Here is an 8,434-nt window from a genome sequence, read left to right as displayed (position 1 = left end):
CATATACCGGCCGGAGCTGCTGCAAAACCTCTCATGTAGAGCTGTCAGTCATTTACCGGCCGGAGCTGCTGCAGAACCTCTCATGTAGAGCTGTCAGTCATATACCGGCCGGAGCTGCTGCAGAACCTCTCATGTAGAGCTGTCAGTGATATACCGGCCGGAGCTGCTGCAGAACCTCTCATGTAGAGCTGTCAGTCATTTACCGGCCGGAGCTGCTGCAGAACCTCTCATGTAGAGCTGTCAGTCATATACCGGCCGGAGCTGCTGCAGAACCTCTCATGTAGAGCTGTCAGTGATATACCGGCCGGAGCTGCTGCAAAACCTCTCATGTAGAGCTGTCAGTCATTTACCGGCCGGAGCTGCTGCAGAACCTCTCATGTAGAGCTGTCAGTCATTTACCGGCCGGAGCTGCTGCAGAACCTCTCATGTAGAGCTGTCAGTGATATACCGGCCGGAGCTGCTGCAGAACCTCTCATGTAGAGCTGTCAGTCACATACAGACAGGAGCTGCTGCAGAACCTCTCATGTAGAGCTGTCAGTCATATACAGGCTGGAGCTGCTGCAGAACCTCTCATGTAGAGCTGTCAGTCATATACCGGCCGGAGCTTCTGCAGAACCTCTCATGTAGAGCTGTCAGTCATATACCGGCCGGAGCTTCTGCAGAACCTCTCATGTAGAGCTGTCAGTCATTTACCGGCCGGAGCTGCTGCAGAACCTCTCATGTAGAGCTGTCAGTCATTTACCGGCCGGAGCTGCTGCAGAACCTCTCATGTAGAGCTGTCAGTGATATACCGGCCGGAGCTGCTGCAGAACCTCTCATGTAGAGCTGTCAGTCATATACAGATAGGAGCTGCTGCAGAACCTCTCATGTAGAGCTGTCAGTCATTTACCGGCCGGAGCTGCTGCAGAACCTCTCATGTAGAGCTGTCAGTCATTTACCGGCCGGAGCTGCTGCAGAACCTCTCATGTAGAGCTGTCAGTGATATACCGGCCGGAGCTGCTGCAGAACCTCTCATGTAGAGCTGTCAGTCACATACAGACAGGAGCTGCTGCAGAACCTCTCATGTAGAGCTGTCAGTCATTTACCGGCCGGAGCTGCTGCAGAACCTCTCATGTAGAGCTGTCAGTCATTTACCGGCCGGAGCTGCTGCAGAACCTCTCATGTAGAGCTGTCAGTCACATACAGACAGGAGCTGCTGCAGAACCTCTCATGTAGAGCTGTCAGTCATTTACCGGCCGGAGCTGCTGCAGAACCTCTCATGTAGAGCTGTCAGTCATTTACCGGCCGGAGCTGCTGCAGAACCTCTCATGTAGAGCTGTCAGTGATATACCGGCTGGAGCTGCTGCAGAACCTCTCATGTAGAGCTGTCAGTCATATACAGACAGGAGCTGCTGCAGAACCTCTCATGTAGAGCTGTCAGTCATTTACCGGCCGGAGCTGCTGCAGAACCTCTCATGTAGAGCTGTCAGTCATTTACCGGCCGGAGCTGCTGCAGAACCTCTCATGTAGAGATGTCAGTCATTTACCAGCCGGAGCTGCTGCAGAACCTCTCATGTAGAGCTGTCAGTGATATACCGGCCGGAGCTGCTGCAGAACCTCTCATGTAGAGCTGTCAGTCACATACAGACAGGAGCTGCTGCAGAACCTCTCATGTAGAGCTGTCAGTCACATACAGACAGGAGCTGCTGCAGAACCTCTCATGTAGAGCTGTCAGTCATATACAGGCTGGAGCTGCTGCAGAACCTCTCATGTAGAGCTGTCAGTCATATACAGGCTGGAGCTGCTGCAGAACCTCTCATGTAGAGCTGTCAGTCATATACCGGCCGGAGCTTCTGCAGAACCTCTCATGTAGAGCTGTCAGTCATATACCGGCCGGAGCTTCTGCAGAACCTCTCATGTAGAGCTGTCAGTCATATACCGGCCGGAGCTTCTGCAGAACCTCTCATGTAGAGCTGCTGCAGAACCTCTCATGTAGAGCTGTCAGTCATATACAGACAGGAGCTGCTGCAGAACCTCTCATGTAGAGCTGTCAGTCACATACAGACAGGAGCTGCTGCAGAACCTCTCATGTAGAGCTGTCAGTCACATACAGACAGGAGCTGCTGCAGAACCTCTCATGTAGAGCTGTCAGTCATATACAGGCTGGAACTGCTGCAGAACCTCTCATATAGAGCTGTCAGTCACATTAAGACAGGAGCTGCTGCAGAACATCTTATATAAAGCTGTCAGTCACATACAGTCAGGAGCTGCTGCAGAACTGTAACGGGGTCTTCCTATCTCGGGTACCTCTTTCAGTACCACCCCGTGTTTTCGGATGTCCACTCTGCTTTGGCTGGAGTCTGAATGAAGGACGCTGGCTGGAATTCCTTGGTTACATGGGCGCATGTAAAAGATCACTGCTTCTCCATGTATTTCCAGTCTGACAACACTTTACTCACAGGACACAGAATATATCACACAGATACAGAGGGCAGGCCAATAAAAAAGGCCGATGTTTACTGTGGGAATTACAAAGGTGGGGGGGAGCGACTGGGCGCAGCCTGTGGGCTGATGCATTGGGGACATGCATCTCACATAGAACCTATTATACATACATATAACTGCACAACATATTCTGTGTGCTAAGTTGCTCTGTAACACGGCTCCCCCTTTTCAGCGACGCGATCGGCATACACAGTCTGATCCTCAACGGATCGGTTTGGGGATGACCGAAGTTTATGGGGTTGGTACAAGTTCCGTTTGTCGACTAAGGCTAGTTTCACACTAGCGTTTTGGAGCGCTGCGACGGCCTCAAAAGGACGCGCCAAACGCAACCTGCTGCAGTTTGGTTGCGTCGGCGCACCGTCAAAAAGGCGCATGCGCCGCCAAACGCATACTGCGCACGGCCTGCGCCCCCTGTGATAAAGATAGGGGACGCAGGGCGCATGCAGCGTCATACGCTGGTGGGCGGAGCTACCGGCGGGGCGCGGCAGGGGGCGGGGCTTAGCGGTGGCCGTGCGCAGGCCGTCGCAGCGCTCCAAAACGCTAGTGTGAAACTAGCCTTAGTCCATCGGCGTTACCGTTTTGTTTGCCGGGTCTGTGGTGGATGGTGAAGTCCAGAGGTTGTAGGGCTAAACTCCACCGCAGCAATCTGGCGTTGTCCCCAGAGACCTGATTAAGCCAGACTAGGGGATTATGGTCCGTTAGGAGGGAAAACTGTCCTCCATACAAATATGGTTGCAACTTCTTGAGTGCCCATACTACCGCCAGGCACTCCTTCTCAATGGCCGCATAGCTTACTTCACGGGGCAGTAGTTTCCGACTCAGGTAAGCTACCGGGTGTTCTTGGCCGTTCGGCCCGACTTGGCTCAGTACTACCCCCAATCCAAACATAGAAGCGTCTGTGTGAACCAGGAAACGTTTAGTTGGATCGGGTGCGGCCAATACAGGGGTATTGGTGAGGGCGTCCTTTAGTTGGCAGAAGGCTTCCTCACACCCTGGGGTCCAGGTTACCTGGTGGGGTTGGTTCTTACGGGTCAAATCAGTGAGGGGCTTGGCTACGCTGCTGTAATTGGGAACGAATTTCCTGTAATACCCCGCTGTCCCTAGAAACGCCATGACCTGGGTTTTAGTGCGTGGGATGGGCCATTTGGCTATGGCCTCAATCTTGGCTGGTTCAGGTCGCTGTTTCCCACTTCCCACCCAATGCCCTAAATATTGAACCTCTGCTTTGCCCACGTGACACTTGTTTGGGTTCAGGGTGATTCCGGCCTGGTGGATCCTGTCCAATACTGTCTCTAGGTGATTTAGATGCTCTTCCCATGTCGCACTGTAGATGGCGATGTCGTCCAGGTAGGCACAAGCATAGTCCTGGAGACCATCCAGAAGCCGGCCAGCCAGCCTTTGGAAGGTCGCCGGGGCATTCTTCATCCCGAATGGCATAACTCGAAACTGGAATAAGCCGAACGGGGTGACAAATGCCGACTTGGGAATAGCGTCAGGACTAAGGGGAATCTGCCAGTAGCCTTTGCATAGATCGATGGTGGTCAAATACTTTGCCCCCGCCAGCCGGTCTAACAACTCATCCACACGCGGCATGGGGTGTGCATCCGTCACTGTTTTCTCATTGAGCTTACGACAGTCTACACAAAACCGTGTAGTCCCATCCTTCTTGGGCACTAACACTACGGGGTCCTTCTCTGGTATCACACAATCAACAGAGCAAGCGAAGAGTGAACAATTCCAAGACCTTTATTCAGGCAAAAATACGAAAAGGTCCATATTCAGTCCACCACACAAAGGATAAGATAGTCCAGAATAAGAATGCAGTCCAGTATCAGGATAAAATGTCCAGGGAAACGAGATTCCAAAACTCTAGCACCAGAGGATAAAATGGGTCCTTCTCTCTCTGAAGTGCTGTCTGTGCACGATCCTGTCCACACCGGAACTGACTTGTCCGGCTGCTGTTCTTCCCTCCACCCCCTTCCTTGTCCAGGGGTAGTCAAACAAGTTGGGGCGGTTTCCAGGCCTCCCAGAGGAGAACAAAGGGCCTTAAGGATTAATGCACTACAGGGGGTCATCAAGAGACAGATACAGTGAGGCTCTAGACTTACAATGTAATAAGAAAAACATTATAAAAATAACTGGAATTGTTAAAAATAAGAATATACAAAAAATGATATCCACATATCACACCATCACAGGCACTAACACTACGGGGGATGCCCAGGCACTGATTCTTCAATGACCCCTAAACGCAACATCTCTTGTCGCATCCCCTCTCGTACAGACTCAGGGACACAGAAGGGGTTTTGTTGCAGGGGGGTCTGATCCTGGGCCTCAACCTTGTGTTGTGCCAGGCGAGTGTACCCTGGTCTCCCCGAAAACATCTTCTGTCGCTGCCTCAACAACTCCTCCGCCTGCTGTCTCTCCCGGGGGCCTAGGTCTTCACCCAAGTGTGCTTGGTCCCATGTTTTAGACGGAGTCCTTTCCCCTAAGACATCCGGCAAGGGAAGTCCGGCTAAATCCTCTGCTTCAGGTGCACAGATGGCCACTACCTCTTCAGGGCGCTCCCGGTAGGGCTTCAGCATATTCACGTGGAACATGCGGATAACCCTGGGGTCGTCACAATCGGCGACATTATAGGTTGTGTCGGCTATTTTCCCCACTACCTGGTAGGGCCCCTGCCATGCAGCTTGGAACTTGTTCTGCTTAGTGGGCTCTAACACCAGGACCTTTTGTCCTATTTCCAAAGTGCGCTCTCTGGCCCTCCGATCGTACCATATGCGCTGGCGCCGCTGGGTCGCCTGCAGGTTCTCACGTACAGCCTGGGTCAGCTCCTGTAGGCGGTCCCGGAATTCCAACACATAGGGTACAATAGGTACCCCTTCTCTGAGGCCCTCCCCTTCCCAGTGTTCCAGCACTAAGTCTAGGGGTCCCCTTACCCATCTCCCGTATACCAGCTCGAACGGGGAGAACCCCGTGGATTCTTGGGGCACCTCCCGATAGGCAAACAGGAGGTGTGGCAAGAATTTCTCCCAGTCCCTGTAGGTCCTGGTAAAAGTCCCAATGAGCTGTTTTAATGTCCCGTTAAAGCGTTCACACAACCCATTGGTTTGCGAGTAGTACGGGGCGCTTCTAATGGACTTTACGCCGCACAGCTTCCACAGTTGGTTGGTCACCTCTGCTGTAAACTGGGTACCCTGGTCTGAGATAATCTCCCGGGGAAATCCAACCCGTGAGAAAACCTGGAGCAGGGCGGCTGCCACCGTCTCTGCCAGTATGTTAGGTAACGCAACCGCCTCTGGATACCGTGTGGCGTAATCTACCACTGTCAATATATACTGTTACAGAACCACTCAGCAACTAGAATATGTTGTGCAGTTATACTGTATGTATGGATAATAGGTTCTATGTGAGATGCATGTCCCTAATGCATCAGCATTCCCCTTTTGTCCGCCCTCCCCCCACCTTTGTAATTCCCACAGTAAACATCGGCAGGCTCCGGCCACCTGCGGCTTTAGTAATGCATGTCTGGCCTGCCGCTTTTCTATTGGCCTGCCCTCTGTATCTGTGTGATATATTCTGTGTCCTGTGAATAAAGTGTTGTCAGACTGGAAATACATGGAGAAGCAGTGATCTTTTATATGCACCCATGAAAACAAGGAATTCCAGCCAGCGTCATTCATTCAGACTCCAGCCAACGCAGAGCAGACCTCCGAAAACACGGGGTGGTACTGAAAGAGGTACCCCAGCTTGGTAGACCCCGTTACACTGGTGGCAGACAGCGGGATTTGATACCCCTTCTACAGGAGGAAAGGAATGAATGGAAAATAACTACCAGAAGTTAAAGAGGACTACATTAAAAGATCTGGTGGAAGCCTGAGGGTTGATCGTCAGCAACAAAACAAAAGCAGATTTGATAGCAGTCATCATGGAACACGACAGTGCAGCGCCCCCCAATGTGAACGTGGAGGAGACCGAATTCCAGAGGAAGGTAAAGAACAGACTGGCGTTCTATGGCCCAAACCCTGCAGTAGAGATCATACGAGAGGTGATGGCTGATGTGCGTACTGATCTGAAGGAAAGGATCTCAGAGTGGACCAGGATAGAGCTAGCCAAGATGGAGATGGCAGAGCGGACCAAAGTGGAGCTGGCCAAGATGGAGATGGCAGAGCGGAGAGAGGAGAGCCAGCGAGCAGGGGGAGCTCTGGCCTTCGACCAGATACCTTCAACACTAAGCCACAAAAAGATCCAGTACAATGCCTTCCGACAGTTGGTGGAGGCAGAGGAAGACATTGATGGCTTTCTGCAGGACTTTGAGCGGCAGTGTGCCCTTCATCAAGTGAAGCCGGAGGAACGGGTTCAGATTCTGGCCAGCAAGCTGACAGGCCAGGCAGCGGACGCCTAGCGCACGGTACCTGATGAGGACTGTATGGACTATGAGCGGATCAAAGAAGTGATCTTGGCCCGGTATGCGCTGACACCAGAGGCATACCGCCAAAAGTTCTGCGGACTTATAAAACGCGTAACCAATACCCACGCTGAATGGGCCTGTAAATTACAGCGGTCACTGCTACAGTGGGTACAAGGGAGCCAAGCAACCACTAAGGAGGACGTCCTCCAGCTCTTTCTGTTAGAATGATTCTTTAATGGACTAACCCCCGAGACACAGGAATGGCTTCAGGACAGGCGGCCAACGACTCTTGAGGAAGCCGCTCGTCTGGCCGATGAACATCATGATGCCAGGAGGCCGCAGTTCTCCAGATCAAAGATGGTCACTAGGGGCCCGCCCATGGACCTGGAGGGCCCCAAACCACCGAAGATTGTAGGGGGACCAGCTAGAAACCCGGCCTACCACAGTCCCCCTGGGGCGCGATGCCACACCTGCCGTCAGCTGGGCCACCTGCAAAGACAATGTCCCAACCGGACTCGGCATACCCAGTGGCCAAAGGCGGGAACAGCTACCTTCAGCCGGGCTGCTGTACACTGCTACTACACTTTATTTATGCGGTTGGAGACAATTTGATTTGGTTATTATACAGTCATATGTTAAAGTTTGGGCACCCCTATTAATGTTAACCTTTTTTCTTTATAACAATTTTGGTTTTTGCAACAGCTATTTCAGTTTCATATATCTAATAACTGATGGACTCAGTTATATTTCTGGATTCAAATGAGGTTTATTTTACTAACAGAAAATGTGCAATCTGCATTTAAACAAAATTTGACCGATGCAAAAGTATGGGCACCTCAACATAAAAGTGACATTAATATTTCGTAGATCCTCCTTTTGCAAAAATAACAGCCTCTAGTCGCTTCCTGTAGCTATTAATGAGTTCCTGGATCCTGGATGAAGGTATTTGTGACCATTCCTGTTTACAAAACAATTCCAGTTCAGTTAAGTTTGATGGTCGCCGAGCATGGACAGCCCGCTTCAAATCATCCCACAGATGTTCAATGATATTCAGGTCTGGGGACTGGGACGGCCATTCCAGAACATTGTAATAGTTCCTCTGCATGAATGCCTGAGTAGATTTGGAGCGGTGTTTTGGATCATTGTCTTGCTGAAATATCCATCCCCTGCGCAACTTCAACTTCGTCACTGATTCTTGTACATTATTGTCAAGAATCTGCTGATACTGAGTTGAATCCATGCGACCCTCAACTTTAACAAGATTCCCGGTGCCGGCATTGGCCACACAGCCCCAAAGCATGATGGAGCCTCCACCAAATTTTACTGTGAGTAGCAAGTGTTTTTCTTGGAATGCTGTGTTTTAGCCTCCATGCATAACGCCTTTTTGTATGACCAAACAACTCAATCTTTGTTTCATCAGTCCACAGGACCTTCTTCCAAAATGTAACTGGCTTGTCCTAATGTGCTTTTGCATACCTCAGGCGACTCTGTTTGTGGCGTGCTTGCAGAAACGGCTTCTCTCGCATCACTCTCCCATAC

The sequence above is a fragment of the Dendrobates tinctorius genome, unplaced genomic scaffold (genome assembly GCF_039654945.1).
Source record: "Dendrobates tinctorius isolate UK_male_01 unplaced genomic scaffold, ASM3965494v1 ptg000063l, whole genome shotgun sequence".
Lineage (NCBI taxonomy): Eukaryota > Metazoa > Chordata > Amphibia > Anura > Dendrobatidae > Dendrobates > Dendrobates tinctorius.
The sequence above is the reverse complement of the archived record's forward strand: the minus strand, read 5'-3'. Positions refer to the sequence as shown.